This window comes from Haemaphysalis longicornis, unplaced genomic scaffold (genome assembly GCF_048455015.1).
Source record: "Haemaphysalis longicornis isolate Haplotype H1 unplaced genomic scaffold, Haemaphysalis longicornis Haplotype H1 scaffold_2, whole genome shotgun sequence".
In the NCBI taxonomy this organism is placed as follows: domain Eukaryota; kingdom Metazoa; phylum Arthropoda; class Arachnida; order Ixodida; family Ixodidae; genus Haemaphysalis; species Haemaphysalis longicornis.
Window position 1 is genome coordinate 198,070,472 of NW_027526295.1, and position 21,251 is coordinate 198,091,722.

The following is a 21,251-nucleotide window of genomic DNA, read 5'->3' on the forward strand; positions in this document are numbered from 1 at the left end:
ACAACGTTGCCGAAGAACGGAGAAATGGCTATTGAGGCGAGGGATTCAAGGGCAAAGGAGATGCCTGTAGAAAGCAAGCACAGCTTTGTCACCGGAGCAGTGGCCGACACAATGACGCTGCAACATCTTTGGCGTCATCAACATTTGCTTTTAGCAAACAAAAATGCGAATTCTGGCTTTGCTGCCTCCTGATTAATCTCTTAGGTTCACCACCTCGCAATGAATCCGTCGCTGTACACTCCCTTTCTTTTTGCGTAGCTTGTTTTAAAGCAAAGCTTTAATAGTCTCGCCGAGCGGTTTCTCCGTCGCGGTAAATTTGACCTTCATTTGACCTCGGCTGCGCCGTACCCTTGCCAATGCATCATGTGAGTCGCCGGGCCAAGCTCCGCCGACGACCGCGTTTGCTAGCCGCGGCAGCCACCGCGGCCGCCAGCTACGCGCATGCGCTCTCCGCAGCTTGTTCGCGTCTGACAACGCGAGTCGCCGCGGGCATGCGCCTTGGCCATGGATGAGATCGGGACCGGGCCGTCTTCTGTGATCGTTGCGTAGGAGCTGGAGTCTTTGACCCGTCGTCGGCAAGCGGCGCCTGACCCCCGCGCGGATATCGCCCGGCGAGCCGTTCGGCTCGGAAAACGCCGAAAGCGGGACTACAACCGTTGTCAAAGGGAGGCTTTGGACGAATAGTATAATAATTACAGCAGAATGAAAGCTTAAGAAACTGAAAACAAGACTTAACCAGGCGAAGACAAGCTTTCGCTTTGCGTATCCAAGGTTAGCTTTTTATTTTATTTTTCTATACCAATCATGCCTATTTCAGTTGTACGTCAAGCATCCCCATCAGCGTTCGTACACTGAGATTAGAATTTTCTGTGGTTGAACGCAGCTAAAGAAAGTTTATCGAGTTAAAGCTCCCTTCTCGCGCCGAGAACGCGTAGTAAAAGCGCACAAAATGGTACCGCAAGACACCACACATAGGCTGCTCGGAGTATTCGCCCGCCTAGGCGCGAACGCAGGGTAACCTCATTTGTCGCAGCCAGCGCCACCTTGTCGTGGTATTATATCTGGTGGCACGCGCCCTTAATCTTTCCTTCTATACCCCTCTGCGTACCACATTCCTTGAAAGAAAGGACAAATCAGACGCTTTCGCTGCGCAATCGCACAAGGTGCTAGGTCGACCTTGGCTAAGCTTGAAGGTCAGCTTTTCGCTTTCAAGTGTTTTATGGATTGGTACTAGCGTGGCGATGTCAAGCCAGTTTAGCAGTAAAACTGGTTGTCCGGTTATTCGATTCACCGGTTATTCTAATTAGCAAGCCGGCTAATCGGATAACCGGAGGGATTGGCTGGTGTGCCTTGTTAACCTGATATAGTTCCCCGCTATTCGGATTACGGCTATTTGTTTTATGTACCATACCCGAGCCTGATCCCGAGCGAACCTAAGCAGGTTTGACTGGCATTGATTTCATGAAGTCACGATTTCGCCGTCGCTTCCTAGAAACCGATTTCTTTTCCGCCGCTACTCGCGAGGAAACGTTTGCTGACGTTTGCTGCATCGCGACCGCTTACGGGAGCAATTTGAAGCCTGTGGTAGTCACGAGTGAAGGAAAACATTGTGCCTTAGTGGTAAGGCTCTATCTCAAAGCATTAAAGCAAGCACTTTAAGACCCCAAAAAGCGCAGAAAGGTGAAATTGTTTTAACATTGCTAGGGTCGTCGCCAGATTTACGGCTGCGTCATGATAAACAGCGTATTTCACGGATTACGAATTATGTTTCTCACATGGTATCATTGTACATATGATCTAACGTAATAATTGAATAGTGTACGTGTTAGAGCCTCCTAGAAATATGTTAAAACATTTGAATATCCGGTTACGCGGCCATTGAATTGGGATACACTGAATATCCGCTGTTTAAAATCCGGATATCCGGAAAACCAACTTTCAAGTCCGGAGTGGCTACCCTGCTGTTTAACCGGATAACCGGTTTGACGGATATTAGAAAGCACTAGGCGCTACCTTGAGTAATTCGGCGTTCGCCCTTAAAAAGGCGAATTTAAATAGGGCTGTAAAAATAAAATATTTTTTTCTATTTCTATAAAGGTAGGCCGTCACGTTTCCAGGCTCTTTCAACTGAGTGTTTCCCCCTTCCATTAAACCTCATTCGATACATGAACCAGTTACTTTTGTAACTAGTAAATAAGCAAAAGAACATTGATTGATTGATTGATTGATTGATTCATTATTGATTAATTGATTGATTGATTTATTGGTTGATTGACTTGTAACAAGACATCCTTTAATTAGCAAAGACATCACCGCTGTGCAAGCGACACGTAAAGAGCTCTCTTCAAGTATGTTTCCCCCTTTTCCCGTAACTAGAAAACAGACATTTAGGCTCTCATTTCAGGAGCAAAGAGTTATCACTTTCGCATATCTTGGTATTCGCCGCTTTCTATGTACATGCTCGGCGACATTTATATCAAAGGGGGAATCAGGGAAGGATGGCTGCAAGGAAAAGGCCATAAAACGAAGAAATCACACACGCGGAGGGTGGGACATAAACGGATCCACCCTACTGGCAAGACCAAGCCGCTCTAGCCACACGAAAACAGATTCGGGTGTAACAACACTCGTCAATGACTATATGACAGGTCCCAAACATCCTCACTCATTTTGCCTTTCCAACGGTCGAATGTATCTGCCTTTTAAAGTCTCTAGTCGAAAGGAAGCCCTTCGTTTATCGCGTGGGCGGGCAATGGACGCTCTCTTAACTTGCTCTTAATGACGAATCGTCAATGAATGGAGTGAAGAGAAAGAATATATGGGTTTCGCGCTTAGCGTGCTTTAGTCTGCCAATAGCGTTCAGCTGAGAGGCTGATCTCTTTATTGCGCCGACCAAAGAGCTTATCAGAGCCTGTGCAAACAGAAATTCCGGGGACCTGTCTAGCCTTCGGGCTATTTGCCCAGTTCCTGCCGCCCCACCACTTTTATTTATGCAGCGAGAAGAATAAAAAGGGGGTTTGTTTAAGGAAGAAATTAATAAATAAAAGCAGCCTCTTGTGAGTGTAAAAAGTTAAAAATATATGAAGCCAACAAGAAGGAAAAACAACTTCGGCGCTTTACTTTAGATATGAGCCTACTTTTATAGCTCTACAATTGACTCAGATGGCGGGAACCTCGCCTGTTTCCTAATCAGAGCGAAATAATCGAAGCCCCGTTTCAACAGACTCGTGGCCATTGTGTTAAGTTCTCCGGGGTAAAGGACCCATACCTAAATCGCCCCAAATCTTACTTCACAGTTACGGCAACTTTCAACCTGTTATTCAACAAGTTGTTCATATAATCATCCTATTAATAGTTAACTCATTATTTCTATTCTATGCCAAACTGCGGAATAACACCAAAGCCTTTTCTGAAAACCTGCAAATGTCTTCCCATCTGATGGAATTATTTTTCCCTCCAGGATTAGGAGAATTGAAGACCATTACGGCTTCTAAGCATGTCAAATTATAGCCTCAGACAGGGCTTGAATAGTTGAGCTGTCCCCGCACTTGTCTCAATTGCAGCCATGACTTGAAGTTATTCACTCTAAGCAGCTTCGAAATACCCTTCCTTTCCCCGGTAAGACAGGGCTTTTGGCGTTTTATTTCATTCGTAGAACGAAGTCCAATTTCTTACAGAATGACTATGTGATCGCTGTGTTTGCTCGTGGTTCTGAGGTTTTAAGGTCCCTGTATCAGTCGTTCAGACTCCGTGCTTTATCGTATAATGGAACATCACCCAACCAGCAAAATAATATAATAACAATAAAATAACCGGAGCCTTGACGCGCTTGTCCCAGCCTAACCGAATTGCTCTCTAAAGTAAAACAGGAATATTTCCGTGAACTTCGCCAAAAGAGAATTCGCGGTGCGTCGGACTGACATATGTCGGGCTCGCGAAATTGACGGCGCATCGCCTCTGGTCGTGACAGAATTCGTTCTCGGAGCCCATCACACCGGGCTTCAGCGCGCTGGAATTGGTGCGCCGCAGCTACACGACCCGCCGAACCCAGCTCAAGACGTTCCGTCATTTTCCCGCCTTGTGGTGCGTTTGCCTTTCGGCTGTCGCGCATTTTTTGCTCGTATACTCGACGAAAGGCGCACCCAAGGCGTACAAAAACAGTGGTGGGCAATGCACTGCCTGTAGTGGAATAGTGGCATGGAGGAGTCAGTCTACGTCAACTGATATCGAAGCTGATATGGAAGCCTCTGTTGTCTTCAACGGTCAAAGCGCGCTTTTCCTTCGTTCAGTTTGTTTGCTTGGTTCCCCGAATAGTTGCAACGGGCCAAAGAAGGCCAGGAATTCCGGAAATATGAGGGTAATGCAGTTGTACAAGTCTCAAGACGAAATATTTCTTTATAAACGAGTGACCTTGAAGTGAGATAACTGAGAATAGGGAAAAATGTGGTGCCGATTCGTTATATGTTCGCCAGGGCGGATTCGTTCTCGGAGTTCTTTCGGGATGCCTTGATCTACGTATCATACTTCCTTATGTTCTCTTAGGAACTGTCGTTCGCTTTAAAACCCTTCGTGTTCTGCCCCTAACAGTTCTCCACACCAAGCGACTTCATACTTTTGCACATGGCGCACTTCTACTGCGGGGCTTCTTGGGAAGACGCGCGCCGGCGCTCGGCGGCTGACGTCATCCCACCACTGCGCAGGCGTTCTTCACCGACTTGGCGGCATCGCTTTGCTTTGCTCGTCGCGACAATTGTATCACATGGGTTTGAACCTACTAGTGCGTACTCACTGAAAGGTACGAGAGCCCAGTTTTTGTTTTATCTTATTGTCTTCATTTCGTTTTCGTTGAACCCGTATGGCGACTAAAATAAATGCACGCCGAATTTGACTAGAGCTCTCTGAAAGTATTCAAATCGCTATATTGAGTTCCCAACAAAGATAGAGATAAGCATATAAACATGCCGTGCACAAAGATTTTTGAGCCAGCTATATTAGGGAATAGTTTAGAAAGTCATGATATTGGAAAAAACGAAGCCAGATCATATAAGTGTCCAGACGAAATTGCTCGAAGAAGTACATTTGCCATACTTCCAGCAGTAGAACTCAATGAGCTTTCGCTGGTGTAACAGCAGCTGTTTTTCGCAGAACTGCAAATAGGGCGCCCAAGAAATCATTACTTGCGGAACGCACATTCCCACAGTTCTCAAGGGCGATGTTTCTCACGCGTTTTCTCCAGCACACGCTTCGGCGCTGTCTCCTTGCTCAGCAGATTTAAGCGTATGAAAAAAAAAAGCAAATTACTTTTCGCGGCCTTTTTCGGCTACACCCGCGAAGTGCAGGTACGTTTCCGCCTCGCTTTACTTAGCACCTATTCCTCTGCACGTCTTTCCACCCTCCTCTGTCTCCCTGGCGTTGTCATTGTTAGCGGAGTGGAGGTCTTTGCAATTTCAATAATGCCATCGAGTTAGTAGACTCCGAATTGATTTCTCCGAGGGCGCCAAGAACTGGCGCGGGCATTTCTCACGCCTTGTTAGGCTCGCTCAAAGCACACCCCTTATTTCCCCCTCCCACCACCCTTCGTCGTTTCCCCAAACAACACGTCCTTCCGCATTCATTGTCTGCACAGAAGACACCCTCGAGACCGTAAAGCGTAACGTGTCACGGCCGTCCTAAGATCAAACATATTCTCGCTTCGTTAGGATTTGCTAAGATCGAGTAACGTTCGCATATGGCATCTCTAGCGACCGAGAAGCTAACGACGAAGAACGACAGAAAGGAGGAAGGTTTCTGGGAACATTGTTAGAGAGGTGGACGTTCTCGCTGTGGTGCTCCTCCGAGTAGCGTCGTCTGTCTTGGAGATGAACGGCGCGACGGCGTTTCGATCTTTGAAGGGTCGAAATTCGTTTAACTGGGGGCCCTGGCGCCGCCGTACCGCCTACACTATATCCTTGACGACTGTTGTTTGGTAATGGAGAAACGCAATGCCTGACGCTCCCACATACGAGGCTTCGTACGAGGCGGGAAACAGGAAAAAGCGAGAGCTCTTAACGTGACAAAAGGAAAAGGCAGCGCGGCGATCAGAATGGAGAGGAGTGCGGCTAAAGTAGATTAAGAGGCCTGCAAGAAGAAGCAGGAAAAAAGGAAGAAAAAAAGTTGAAGGTAGGCAAGGTCAAAGGGGGAGTCCGCACTTCGGTGTCCGCACAAAATCGCGGGCGTGTTCGACACTTACTGGGGTCGGCAGAGGCGCCTCCGGCATTTGTCGCTTATCTGACGATAAATATAAGGGAACCAGGCGCCCGCTTTTTCCCCTTTATTGACTTCCTCCCCCTTGTGTCTCGCTAGATTTTCTTTCCTCGCCTCTGTCTAAGACCGGCCTTGTTCTTTGTTGCCCCGGTCGTTCTTGTCGTCGTCTCGGAAAAGTGAGCACGCCACACGTGTTTTCCTTCCGCGTACAAGTATGCCGAAAATTCCTTTCAGCGCTTGTCGCCCCGTAGTTTTCTGTCTTCGCTCCTTTCCTTATTTCATCCCGACGCTTCTCCTTTCTCTTCGTTACTTATATTCTTGTCTATGTTCCTCTGTCCGGTTCATCTATTTCTCCCGCCTTCATGTCACCGTAAAAAAGGAGGTTCGCTCCCTCCACAGCTTATTATGGGGCTTGCCGTGACTGCAGGGGCGAAATTTTTGCCGCACGCTTGAGCGGTACACTGTGGTATAGTTGACTTTTTCTCATCTCCCGGTCACGCCACATTGTTGTTGGGATCCGGCCGGAGCCCGCGCCACTTTTCTATCGAGACTTCTTGTTTTCCCTGTTACGCACGCTCGCGCTTTCAGAGGAACGTTACACCACGAGGCGGATTGAAAGGAAAACAAAAGGCGACAATGTATTTCCCCGCCGAAGTAATTCTCCCGCGTGCCTCCCATAGCTTCGTAGCCTAGCACCGTCGGCGAGATCGCCAGGTCGTCGTTTTCGGCGTTCTTTCCAAGCGCGGGGGGACGACCACGAAACGAGTCTCCCACTGTTCTTCCGCTCTCGTTTCGTCCTCAAGCCGGTTTTATGGTTGTGTGGGGCCGTCCAGTTGCCCGATTGTTTAGTTTGTAGAGCGCTGATCAGGCGAGAGACACGGCACCAGAGATCTTGCCGCAACTGGAACCTAGAGAGCGGAGTAGACATGCGACCGCCCCTGGAGCGCAGTCGTGTTCGAACCTGTAGCGCGTGACACATGCTGACACTGGCCAGGCACCGCTAATTGTGATTGTGAAACGATGCGGATGATGATAATAGTGGCGCTAAATGCAGATGCTGTTGCCGCCACTACAAGTTACCCGAATAAATCTGCCACACTCCTCGGCAGATTAGCTGAGCGTTCGAGTTGTTGTTGGCGCTTTCCGCCTCCTAGGTGGTTGGTGCTTTGTAAACACGGAGGCTCGCATCCCGGCCCCGCTTTACTTTTCGTTACTGTCGCTGATTATTTCACCTCGAGCTTTACACGTCGCGACTGTCCCCCAGTCGCGACCTATACATACATACATACATACATACATACATACATACATACATACATACATACATACATACATACATACATACATACATACATACATACATACATACATACATACATACATACATACATACATACATACATACATACATACATACATACATACATACATACATACATACATACATACATACATACATACATACATACATACATACATACAAACAAACATACGTACATACATACATACGTACGTACGTACACACAAACATGCGTACATGACAGGTCCATATTTGCGCGCAATGTACAATAATACATACACCTGCATTAAAACTTTTTCAGGCCACTTCAGAGGGTTTACGTGCTTTGAAAGCGAAAGCCTGGCATGGTATTGTGACTGGTAACCTTTATACACACGTTTTTTTGTCAACACAGCAGCCACGCCTTTTTGCCGTTCCTATTATATCATAGTCCACTTCAATCCACCTTCGTCCCTATTTCAATTCACCATTGCCATCTCAATGAGACTGAATCGTCTGAAGTCGTCTTATTCCCCCTCAATGCCATGATAGGAAAGTGCAAAACAAAACTTGTACAAGAAAGACGATGGGACGAACGATTCGACCCGTGGTATTGTCCAAGTTTAGTTTTGTGCTGTTTCCCATCATGAACCTATACCAACAAGCCCAACTCGCAGTTCTTAATGCCAACCTTACTAGAATAATTACTACTAGTCAATAAACAACCGATCTTAATATTTACTATTCACCATATATTCTTTACTTATTCACCTAATTCAACCTAATCTGAAATCGCACCAACCCACAAACCATTACTATCCATCACTGTTCAATCAGGAACTTTTCAATAAGGATTCCCTGAAGCTACTGCCTTGGTCCTTGCCTGAAAGCGTGACACAAAAGCCGTGTTACAAATTTACAGAGCATATTTACAGAGCATCAATATATGAGAGGAGAATTTCCATGCATACACTTCCGCCAACACAGGCAATGTCAAACCCACTCGCATCATACGAAACGCTAAGAAAACAAGTTCCGAGAGATCTTTGCATAGGCCAAAGTCCAAGATCTGTAACTGTACACCGCGCGAACCGCCGAAGCAGCGCACGCAGTCCTGCGCACAGTGGGCCGGAACAGGCCGAACCGGGGCCTCTCCCGCAGAAGCGTCTGTTCCCGTTGCAAAGTTGTTTAGTGCGCAGTATGAAGACCCCCGGATTATATTCATCGCGAGGGCGTGCCTCGTAGAGGGAGGGGGGATTGCGGTTCTAATTACAGCCTGAGTAGGTTCCCGTGTCAGGCGTGTCCGCGCCGCAGCGGCGGTGGTGGCGTCGAATGCTTGGATCAGCGTTCTCGCAGCGCCCGCGCATTTCTGCGGCTTGCTTGGATGGGTGAGGGGAAACTCGGCGTACGTTATCGTAACAAACTCCAAGCCGGCGGACCATCTAACGTGATTAGCCGGCGACAGCGAACGCTACTGTGTGTACCACTTGAGCGGTCGAGACGCCGTTCTGGTGCGGACGGCCGTGGCGTACGTTTCAGGGAATCCAGTGGTGAGCACTTGCAAGTCATCTTCGCACAAAGCGAACTTGACAGCCGACACCGCACGGGGCACCTTGAATAATCTTGTTGATGGTATTGGCGACACCACGGACCCCGAACCCCATACTCATGTTCTAATCTACCGTGGTTAAGATTCAAAGGTGAAGGGCAAAAAGCACAAACGGTGCCGTCGGAGCCGTGGTCAAGCTCCGGCGGATGGGCTCCCTGTTTGGTTACCAGGCAGGGAGCTCCAGGACCTGTTAGGCTATCAGAGTAAGGTTTTAAGGTTTCTCGCACTCAGCCCTTCCAACATTCAGCCCCTGACACCTGATAATTATCCCTGAGTTTTGGTGATCGAACCCTTGAAAAAGACACGCCTGTTGCTTTAATGTCCGTTTTTGTAATTTCAAAGTTCACAGAAGGAACAATCGGAGAGCACTACAAATGTCAAAAAGTAAAAAACTGGAGAACTGCTGCTGGAAGTCACCACCAAGCCGCAGGACACAAAACTCCTGAACCAGACCCGAATTGCCGATCTGGACATCAAGGTCACGCCCGACCGAAGCCTCAATAGTTCGCAGGGCGTGATCTCCGAGCCAGATCTGGCAAACGATACGGAAGCTGATCTCCTACAAGGCCTGCGAAATCAGGGTGTGACAGCAGTCAGGCACATAACCATCAGATAATATATTAACAAAATACGTACCAAACACATCATCCTGGCATTCGACCGTTCACTCTTCAAGATCCTATCGACGCAGGCTTCATCCGGTGCTCCGTCCGAGCGTACATCCCGAATCCGCATCGCTGTTACAAGTGCAAGCGGTTCAGGCATGGTAGTAACTCGTGTCGGGGCCACCCAACCTGCGCCAAGTGTGCCCAGCACCATGTAACTGACGACTGTACTTCTAATCAATTGATTGTGCCAATTGCGAAGGCCTCACGCCTCGTATTCGCGAATCTGCAAGCGGTTCAACCTGGAGAAACAATAATTAACATCAAGGTCACGGAAAACATCACCTTCCCAGAGGCGCGAAAGAGGCTCGCCTCTTTCCCCTTGGGGAGGTACACCGACGCGGCTCGCCGGCGGCCGGAGCGGCGTCTGGTTTCGGCGGGACCCAGTACCGCGAGTCGGACCTGGTCCCATCCCCGCACCCCCCCCCCCCCTTCGGGTTGCCTCTGGCGGCCCGTCCAGCCCCCATACCGCTTGCTGAGCCATCAGCGGCTTCGGTGGCAACCACGTCAGCTGGGGATGCCGCTGAATTCACTTTTCCCCTCAATCGGTCCAAAGCAAGCGCGGGGGCTCGGAGGAGATGGAGGCGAAGGCACCCGCGGCAGTTCCCACCACCACTGCACTGCGTCTGCCACCCGCGGCGCTCTTTAAGCCCTCGACGGACGCGGCTCAAATGAAGAGCACCGGAAAGGGTGCCAAGCCCAGGGGGTCCGCTCCACCGGGCACCCTCATGACTTTGGATCTCAGCGAAAGGAGCAGGCTGCTGCGTCCAGGTCAGTAGAAAAGGTGCAAAAACGCCCTCCAAGAGTTCCAGCCCCGAAAGCCGACACATAAACACGCACATATTCAAGTCGCTTTAAACCTAAATAATGGGAAGAGAAAATATCATGCTATGAAACTGCAAGGGCCTTCTTGAAAATCTTGATGATGTCTATGAGTTATTGCATTCCAATCAGCCAAGTGTGCTGTGTCTCCGAGAAACCTATTTAAACTCCAGACACACAAATTTATTAAGTAGTTACATGGCATTTAAAAAGGACAGGCATGGTGGTGGTACATCCTCAGGTAGTGTGCCCATCACTGCCCGAAAATCCTTGGCGTGCCACACTTTCCAACTATAGACCATCCCAGAGGCTGTGGCCATTCGAATCATAATCTTTAATAGGATTATAACACTATGTTCTCTTTACATCTCTCCTGACTTCCAGCTCACGACCTCAGATTTTGAGGGTGTGGTAGATCAGTTACCCTGAAGTGTTATTCTTATAGGCGACCTGAATGCCGTAACCCTCTTTGGGGCTCTGCTCGCACGGATGCCCTAGCCCGCCTCAGCGAGAAATCTTAACACCGTTGGCGCCGCTGTTCCCATTTGGGAGCACGACACGTACGTCGTTAATTTCTGAAACTATACTTACTGAAGTATACAAAAAGTGCTAATATTTGCTAACAGCATCTTTGAAAAAGCTCAAAGTTTTATTGAGAAGCGAACCAAGTCCGTTTTTCGTTTCGTACTTCATGTTATGCGGTGACAACTTCATGGCAGCTTTCACGGGAACTCTGGAGTGCGCCGCGCGGAGAAACTCTGCTGGAAAAGGTAAGTTTTTTAAACTTCCTGGTCAGAATCTCTTATTGTGTTTTCTTTTTGAATGTGTTTAGTATTACTACGTGCGAAATAGAGGAGCTGTTTGCATGGATAGCGTAAATAGGACGAGAAATATCTCAATGTTCCCAATCGGGAACGTTGGCGCCATGGGGGGTGTGGGAACAGCCGTACTGCGGGTGCGTGTTGTCGGCTTCAACGCCTTTATGTTCTCCCAGATGCTTCGCAAAAAAGTTTTGCACGCTGGAAGAAGCGATTCAAACGGTTCTCACCGACGATTCCGCGCAAGCTGCTGATATTGTGCTACTACCCCCACCAAATGCGGACGATATTCTCATGGATGAATAGGAGGGCGACAGTGAAATCGCCGTTGTAGCCACTCTACCGATAGATGTTGCTTGTGAGGTTGACGACTGAAATTCAAAACAGCGCAGAAAGACCGGACAAGAAAACGACGACACAAGGCGCTGACTAACAACTGGTTGGTTTATTGCGCGGGTAGCGAAATATGCCCAGAAAAGAAGGCGAGAAGGAACACGATAACAAGGAAGGAAGCAAAAAAAAGAGCACGAAAAAAAGACTCGCATCGAACATTGCACACGAAATACAAGATTGATACACGTGCATTGATTAAATGGTAGCAACGCTGATATGAGACGTGGCCAGAGGCGCGAGACAAGCAAGACATCCTGAACAGCTAAGCTTTTTATGAGTCCAGATAGCGTATTTCCTTTTTTAGTAATTGAATGGACGGCTTACTCACACAATCGCTGCGTGCCTTATGAATGAGGTAGGCTTCATAGATTTCTGAGATCTATGAAGCCTACGTCATTCATAAGCCAGGCAGCGATTGTGTGAGTAAGCCGTCCATTGAATTACTAAAAAAGGAAATCCGCTATCTGGACTCATAAAAAGCTTAACTGTTCAGGATGTCTTGCTTGCCTCGCGCCTCTGGCCATGTCTCACCCTTTTTCAGCCATCCATGTTTTCACGAGAAGAGTTCCCGAATGAAGCCTAAAAAATTCCCAGCACCTCCCCGAAGGGAATCGTGCAGAAATGCGAATGCATTGGGTGCACCGATGAGTGTGTTGCGAGTAATGGCGTAATTAATGACGAGAGTGTGAACGTAATCATTTATTCATCAGCACCTGTTTGTGTTATCGTTGTACCTGACGGCCACAATCACTGCCTTGTGATCGCTAAAGTGCACGGTCAAAGGGTCTTTGAGAAGCATACGCGCGTCACAGTTTCGCGTAAAGACCAGATCAATGCAACTCCCGTGAATGGTAGTGGGGCACGTGTCGAAGCCGGCAGAGAGACAATGCATAGAGTGCCTGGTCTGCATGTGCTCGACCAGCCACTCGCCACTCTTCTTGCGCACGTCAACGTTGAAGTCGCCAACCAAGACTATGGGGTCAGAGGGTTTGGAGCGCACGCGCACACTTTCCATAGCCGCGTCCAGCTGCGCGGCGACGGTGTCTCGAGCGAGGTTGGGCGCGAGGTACACGGTCACCACAAAGCCTCCGTCTCCGGTGTAGGCGAGGGTGTACAAGTCCTTGTACGGAGACGTGTCTCGAACGGGAGACGTGGCAACGGCGTGCGATATCAAGTTCCCATACACGTTAGACACGAGACTAACACCGCAGTACTCGTCGTCCTTGCCGCTTCGCGCAAAGTAGTACTCGTTGACGGCGTCATCAGCCACAGCAGTAGCACTCGGGCAGACACTGCGATCGAGGACGAGGAGTGACGCTTGTCGTTGTTGTCGCAGTTCTTCGCTGAAGGGCAAGTAGCGCTTGACGAACACGTCCACACCACCGGCTCGGCGGAGAGAAAACACCTGCGGGCGCACGCCGACGGAGCACGACAACCCCCGACTAAGAAATGCTTTCGCATTTACGACGACGACGACGACGAAGGCAGAACTACGAGGCGCGCGCTCACGGGCGCTCGCGCTGGGGGAATGCAGGCGCACGCCGGCCAACGGAGCAAGGCAACCCCCGGCTAATAAATGCATTCGCATTTAAAAGAATGTTTTCATACACGCTGGGACTGCGATCTTTTTGACGCGACAGTGTACATCTTGCCCTGGCCCAATGCGGTACATAGTTCTGTATAGCGGTACTGGAAAAAGAACATCTCTAAGATCTTCTGACCGACGTTTTCTTGAAACACTTGAAAGGTATTCAAGAGAAAACCTTACAGCGAGGAATCTCAGAGCTTCAACGGTTTCCTTCAGGTAACCTTTCAATGTGTAACGTTCATCAAAACTAGAAACAACAAACTGCGGGAGGGAACCCGCCAAGACATTTTGTAGAAATGACCGAAGAAAGGCATCACTCGCATCGCAATAAAACATAAATCTGCTGACAAGTTTTCGCAAAAACAGGTGTGATAAGCCCACCCCTCACTCGGCCACGTGGCGAACTCTGCTGACCTTGCAAATATATAAGGTATATAATGTATAACCAGTTTACACTTTTATTTAGTTTTAGCATTTCAAGCAGCTTAGGTGACTATTTGTTGTGCTGCGCTCGTGCAGTAAGTGTCCCCCAAGTTTTTACAATATCTGACGTCTAGCAATCGCATCTCTTAGACGGAAAAGCGTTCGCAGATGCATAGTCGTGCTGCTGACCACTGTGCTTGTTCGCCCAGCGCAAAAAAGTGCTTCCTGCACCCTAGTTTTACGCTGTACGGTAAAAGTATCAGTCGATTTTATTTCCTTAGTACCTATATTGACTTCGCTGACTCTTCTCCCGCCTTCAAGTGGCCTTAGATTATTCTACTGGTGTACCAGCCAGCGAAGCGTGCATGTGCGCTTGTGCAGCCCTTTTGTAAAGCGACCTTGACTTGGAGCTTGATACAGTGTACAAACTAACAAAGTAAAGAAAGGCGCATTCTTTCATTCACAAACGTGTCCTGGCTTCGTTTCAACTGAGCGAACGAATTGCGCCGACCCGTCGGTGGCCGGCGGACGAAACGCTGGGCTGACTGACTCTGTTGGAAGGTCGGTGAGCCGTGCAGTAGCGCAGCCAATTGCCAGCTCCTCTCCTCCTGACGTCACATGAAAACGCCACACAAAATGGGCGAGGGTACAGAGAGGAGGACAGCATTTTTGAATTGATTTTTCTACTAAATAAGTTCGCGTAAACGCGCTCAGAGTGGTCGAAACAGGGCCTAGGGACTCCGGACTACAATTTGCGCTCCTAATCCCGCAATGTTTACAAATCACTTCAGTGTCCCTTTAGAACCCTTTGCTAGTTACTTGTCAGAGAGAACCTTTCACGTGAGAGTTGGTTGGGCACTGTCAAAGGTTCATGTGCAAGGAAATGGCATGCCGCAAAGTGGAGTGTTGAGCTGCACTCTTTTCATAGTTAAAATGAACTCTCCTGGAAAGGCATTGACACCTACAAAATTTTATTCCAAGTATGTAGACTATGTCCAAGTATCCTTTAAAACATGTAATATGTTATTCTGGGAACGTTACCTCCGGCTTGGCGTCAAGAAACTTGCCGGCTGGGCAGGCAAGAATGGTTTTAAACTTAATCCTGCAAAGAGTTGTAGTCGTGTGTTGTCCAGGAAGGGTGGGGTCCACCCAGATCGAGACATCACTCTTAACGGCGTGTCGATACCTGTGAACAAGGAGGACAAGTTTTTAGGTATTTTATTCGACAGAAAGCTTACATTCTTTCCAGATATGAAACAGCGTAAATGCAAATGTTAAAAACAATGGACATTCTTAGGGTCCTCTTACACAACTCCTATGCGGCTGACAAACAATTGCTGCTGCGTCTCTTCACTGCCGTGGTAGGGTCTCGGTGTCGTGTACACGGCAGTGTCGTATATGGGTCGGCGACAAAAACGTCACTGAAAGTGCTCGACCCAGTGCTGCATCTTCACCTCTCATGCGGAGCTTTCCGCACTAGCCCTGTCGAGAGTCCGTATGTCGAGTGTGACAAATGGTGCCTAAGACATCAGCGGGAGTATGTTGACTTGCTGTATGCATCTAAGATCCTTTCTCTCACCAACCATCCTTTTACTCCTATCATGAACGATACATCGAACTCAGCATGCTTTTTAAACAGGCCGTCTATTTCCTTGCCTTTCTCTATCAGAGTGAGGGAGGAGGCTTCTGCACTGTATGTTCCCCGTTCAGACACGCACAAGTCACCCATCCATAATTTCATGCCAAGATGCCAAGATGCCAACCATACACATAATATAGGACGAATATGCCAACCATGGCATCTTCGTCCTATGTCATGCTACCTCTCATTAAAGCAAGTAGAAAAAAATTGGGTACACAGGAGTGCGATTCTGCAGCACTTCCTGTTCCTCGAGGACAAGTACAGGTGCGCAGAATTCTTCAGCGACGCGCCGAAAACTGCTTCTACTGTATATTTTGCAGCGCACAGGCCAATATTTAGCGTTAGTAAAACAATGAATTTTCGTAACAGTATTTGCACGGCAGAAGCCTATGGCATCTTACTCGTTTGAAATCATATCATCAAACATAAAATTCCCAAGCCTATCGTGTACACAGATTCCTCAAGCGTTGTGCAGACACTGCCATCAGGAAGATGGTCTAAAAACTATATGCTCAATGTTCTTTTGAAGGTTTAATGACTGCGTACGCCTCAAAGTTTGAAATAGGTATATGGTGAAGAAGAAGAAGAAGAAGAAGAAGGTTTATTTTTCAGAAATTTTCATATATACAAGTGCTGTGATTAGCATCTGGATCCATAGCCCCAAGGCTAGTTTTGGATCCATACAAAAAATTTCATATTTTTTTTTTCATCCAAGTCAAGAACAAGGAACATATCAGGTGTTCAATACATGTAACAAGGAAGATGTGTTGATACATTACAAAAATAAACGCCAAAATTTGAACAAGAATAACGGTACATACACTTAGGAACTGTACATGGTAACAGGGAAAATACGTATTATGGGCTGCAGAGCAGACTTTCAACTGGGTGAACTATATGTGTCAGACATCATGTAGGTTTTTATTGACTGATCGTTTTGTGTCATACATTTTAGTGTTGGTGGGAGGCTATTCCATATTTTTGTGCCAATGAAAGGAAGGCTTCGACACCCATATACATTTGATATCTTCGGTAGGTTCACGTTATTATTGTTAGCATGCCTAGTATTTCTACTAGGAAAGCTTAAGATAGATGAGTGGTACGGAGTGTTAGTACTTATGACCCTGTTGATCAGTATTGCTGTTTTGTAATCTCGTGCTTTATTGAAGTGCATGATGTTCAGCTCCTTAAAAATTGGCGAAGATCTTGCAGTTCTCGCTGCTGATGCTATTATGCGCACGGCCCTCTTTTGCAAGATGTTGATAGGTGTGCAGTACGATGTGTAAGTGTATCCCCATGACTCCACACAGTAGATTAAATGTGAGTGAAAAATACTGAAGTAAATTAGGCGCAGTGTTCTCTCGGTGAAGTGTTTCCGTGCTTGGATAAGGGTAAAGCATCCAAAAGATAGCTTTTGGCAAACGGTTTTTATGTGCTGTGCCCAGTGCATTGATGTGTCCAGTGTTACGCCTAAGTATTTATATGCATCTACTTGGCAAATTGCTTTTCCATCTACTTGAAGGTTACACAGGTGGGATAACTGTTTTTGACGCGAAGAAAAAATAATAAATTTTGTCTTTTTAATATTTATTACTAATTTGTTTGTGTTGAACCATGTTAATGTTCTCGCGAGATCTTCATTTGCCAGAGCTTCAGCTTCAGCCACAGAGTTACAGCTGATTAATAGTGCTGTGTCATCAGCATACAGGATTGCTTTCGCGTAAGTAAGAGAAGTAACATAGTCGTTAACAAATAAAGAAAATAAAATAGGACCCAAAACCGAGCCTTGTGGGACACCAGACTTGACGTCTTTCAGTGTCGACTTTTCACCTAAAACGTCCACAAACTGTTTACGGCTGGTTAAATAACTTCTAAAGAATGAACTTGCTGGGCCTCGGAACCCATAGCGCTCTAGCTTACTCAGTAAAATTTTGTGGTCAACACAGTCGAACGCCTTTTTGATGTCAACGAATATGCCTAGGGTAATCTGACCTGTATCGAGTGCTTGGTGAACTATTTCGGTAACAGAATGAACTGCGGTGCTCGTAGAAAAATGTTTGCGAAAGCCATGTTGCTGTGATGCCAATATTTGGTATTTTTCAATAAATTCTATCATTCTACGAGCTATCAATTTTTCAAATAGAATGGTAACGGCTGGTAGAATTGTAATTGAGCGATAATTTTCCACGTCGTTGGGATCATCGCCTTTATAGATTGGGACAACTCTCCCAACTTTCAATTGATCTGGAAAAACACCACTCATAAACGACTGATTAAATATTGTCTGTAGTGGATCGCTCAAAATATCGATATTGGCCTTGAGAATATTAACAGATATCTCATCATGCCCTACGGATTTATTCGAGGTCATTTGTTTGGTAACAGCAATAATCTCTTCTCTAGTTATTTCTTTAAAAACAAAGCTGTTTTGTAAAGGACTGGGCAGACAAATATCCTCATTCTGATCAAGATTGCACGTAATACTGCTGCTTATGTTAACGAAAAAATCATTAAATTCCTCAGCAAGAGCTGCCTGACTGCAATCAAGAACGCCTATATCAGGCAATACGCGCCTTTTCTGGGATGATTTCGTAACTGAATTAATGATGTTCCATATTTCTTTTGAATTTCCTTTCGCTTTCAAGATGCGGGTGCTGTAATATTTCTTTTTTTGTTTGCGCATTAAGGCGAGTGATAGGTTGCGTGTAACTTTGTACTGTTCTTTATAGTACGTGCTGTCTTTATGCTCCCTCATTTTTTGTCGCCAGTGTTCTTTTAGTTTTATTACTTCCAGTATTTCTGCAGTCATCCAAGGGCAGATCGGGCGTGTAAAATAGGAGGTTCTGTGCGAGATAAAGTTTACCTTAACACAGCTAGATTTTAAGGTTTCAGAAAACTGTTCGTACGCGTGGTTAACATCGCCGACTATGGTTTGAGTGAAGTCTATTTCCTGTATGAGTTCTCTAGTTTTTTCGAAGTTTACTCGTGGCATATTATGTGTACGGGGTCTATCGGGCAGTGGCTTAGGGTTAGCAGCGATAATATAGACTGGAAAGTGGTCCGCGACGTTTTCGGGAATAACTCCGGCTTCTATTGGTTCCGTATCGAAGTTTGACAAAATGTGGTCAATTGTAGAGGAGGAGGTTTGGGTTACCCGAGTTGGGTCGACAATATGGCTATGAAATCCATATGAAGCTATAAGGTTCAAATATTCTGTTCCAGAGCTGTCAGCTATGTTTATGTTAAAATCACCACATAATATTGCCTTCTTATTCGAAACAGAAAAGCGCTGAAGTGTGTTTTCCAGTTTCAACAAGAACGCCTGCATCCGAGGGGTTGGCGGCCTGTAAATTACACCTACACTGACTTTGGTATTCAGTTCAACAAATAGCATTTCGTATTCGCCAGTTTTTGTTTCCGTCATGTCATCCAATTTTTCATAGCATGTTCCTTCAGATAGGTAAAACGCCACGCCACCGCCTCTCGAATCAGACACCCTTGGTAATGATAACAACCTGTAGCTTGGCAGGTTCACAAACTCGTCACCCTTCAGCCATGTTTCCGATAAACCTATTACACTAAATCGAAATTTCAGCCGAGTTAGCAAGGCTGCCAGCGTGTCGTAATTTCGATTGAGACTTCTAACGTTGCAATGAAGTAGATTGAGTGTGTCGATTTGGTCACCGCACATTAGCCTTATTTCGAGCAATTTTCAGCGACACAGCCTCAGGGGAATTTACACAATCTTAGCTAGGTCATCTCTGGTGGCAATGTGCACGACGCTTCCGTTTTCAGCTTTCCGCGCAAGAATTTTTGACTGAGGGACCCACACAAATTTCCAATTTTTCTCTTTCTTTTTGGTGATCGCCATGCCGAGTAGGGCCTTGTATTCCGGGCACAAGTGGTCATTCACATAAATTGGAGTTTCATGTTCGAATCTAATTTGCCTAGCGATCAACCGTTTTTTCCTTGCTGCTTGCACTAGATTGTCTCGTGCTGTTCTGGACACAAACCGTACTATGACGTTCGTACTACCGCGCTCCTTCGTTGGCACGCGATGTACAACGTCAATGTCAGACGGTTGCACTTTGACTCCTACTTTTTCTCCAATCTTCTGGACCACTTCTGTCAGGGATTCGTCTTTTAGTTGTGGGATGCCCTTGATTTCAATGTTATTTTTCCTTGAATATTGTTTGAGCTCCGTGATTTCTTTTTGCGCGTTGGCGAGTGACTGCGTTAGACCTTCTTTTTCGGCTATAAGGGCCTCGTGTGCTTTTTTCAAGGTCCCCAGCTCTTCTTTTGCTCCACGAAGTTCCTCAAAAGTGGTATTCATGAATTGCATGCTTTTAACGACTTCGTCTCATTCCTTTTTCAAGGCATCATTCGCGTCGTTCATCTCTTTTTTCATCACCTCGTGAACGTCTGTCATGAGCTTGTACAATTCTTTTATCGAAGTTGGCGCTTTGTCCCCCATTGCAAAAAACAACGAGCGATCCAAGGCTGGCCTAAGCTTCAGAAAAAGAGTAAGCCAACAAACCTGCAAGGCGTAGATGAGCGGATTAGCGCTGATGCAGCGACCCGTTCCTGCCTGGATCACTCGCTGTTATGCCAGGTCCCCGGTTCCTGCTGGCCTTTTATAGGTGCCGTTGAAGGCTCCTCGCTGCGTGGCGCATGCGCGATGTTGAGCTGTGATGCGGCAGTTTCTGGCCCCTCTTGTGGCTGTAACGTGCCGATCTAGTTGATCTGCGCTTGCCCGAACGTTGCTTCCAGGGGCCTGCAAGGCGTAGATGAGCGGATTAGCGCTGATGCAGCGACCCGTTCCTGCCTGGATCGCTCGCTGTTATGCCAGGTCCCCGGTTCCTGCTGGCCTTTTATAGGTGCCGTTGAAGGCTCCTCGCTGCGTGGCGCATGCGCGATGTTGAGCTGTGATGCGGCAGTTTCTGGCCCCTCTTGTGGCTGTAACGTGCCGATCTAGTTGATCTGCGCTTGCCCGAACGTTGCTTCCAGGGGCCTGCAAGGCGTAGATGAGCGGATTAGCGCTGATGCAGCGACCCGTTCCTGCCTGGATCGCTCGCCTGGATCCTGCCGGTACCGGGGCACGGTGGGATCCCTGGCCATTAGACCTCCGATGAAATTGCTGGTGCTGCTGCTCTCATGTATACAGTTGACATAACAACACCAGCTTACACCGGCCTAAAGACACACGTCAGACGTCAGCTTCGTAACACATGGAAATTACAGTGGAGTCAACAAACAACAAACTAAACGTAAAATTACGCCCATCTTCCCACGAGGGAACCCTGATGTGATGCGACGCATCGGGGGTTTCAATTGGTCGTAACGTTGCCTTGAGCGTTTGCGCTGACACTGGTATTGGATTGTGTCAGCCCACTCGCTGAACGGACCGTCGCTTCCATCACGTCTTCATCGGAAGAATCAAGTCAAGCACGGAGTCGTCAAGCAAAGTCACGCGGAGTCGAACGAGAGCGAGCGCTGACTGAACCGCCGCAGCGCGCTACCCGCTTTATATTCACAGCGCCTGAAGGAGAGGAGACAGCGGAGGAGAGTCGTGCATGCGCGCACTTGCGCACACCGTGCGCGCCGGAGCAGTTGTTAACGCAGTGAAGGGCGCCCAAACAAGCGCGCCAGCTGTGGTATGCTAATGAGCCGGAGTGGGAGTGTTGCACACAGCTGTGGGAGACAAGAACGGAGGAGGGCTGCGGACGGACGGCGCGACGACGCAGGAGGGAAATGCCCCAGAGCAAGAGA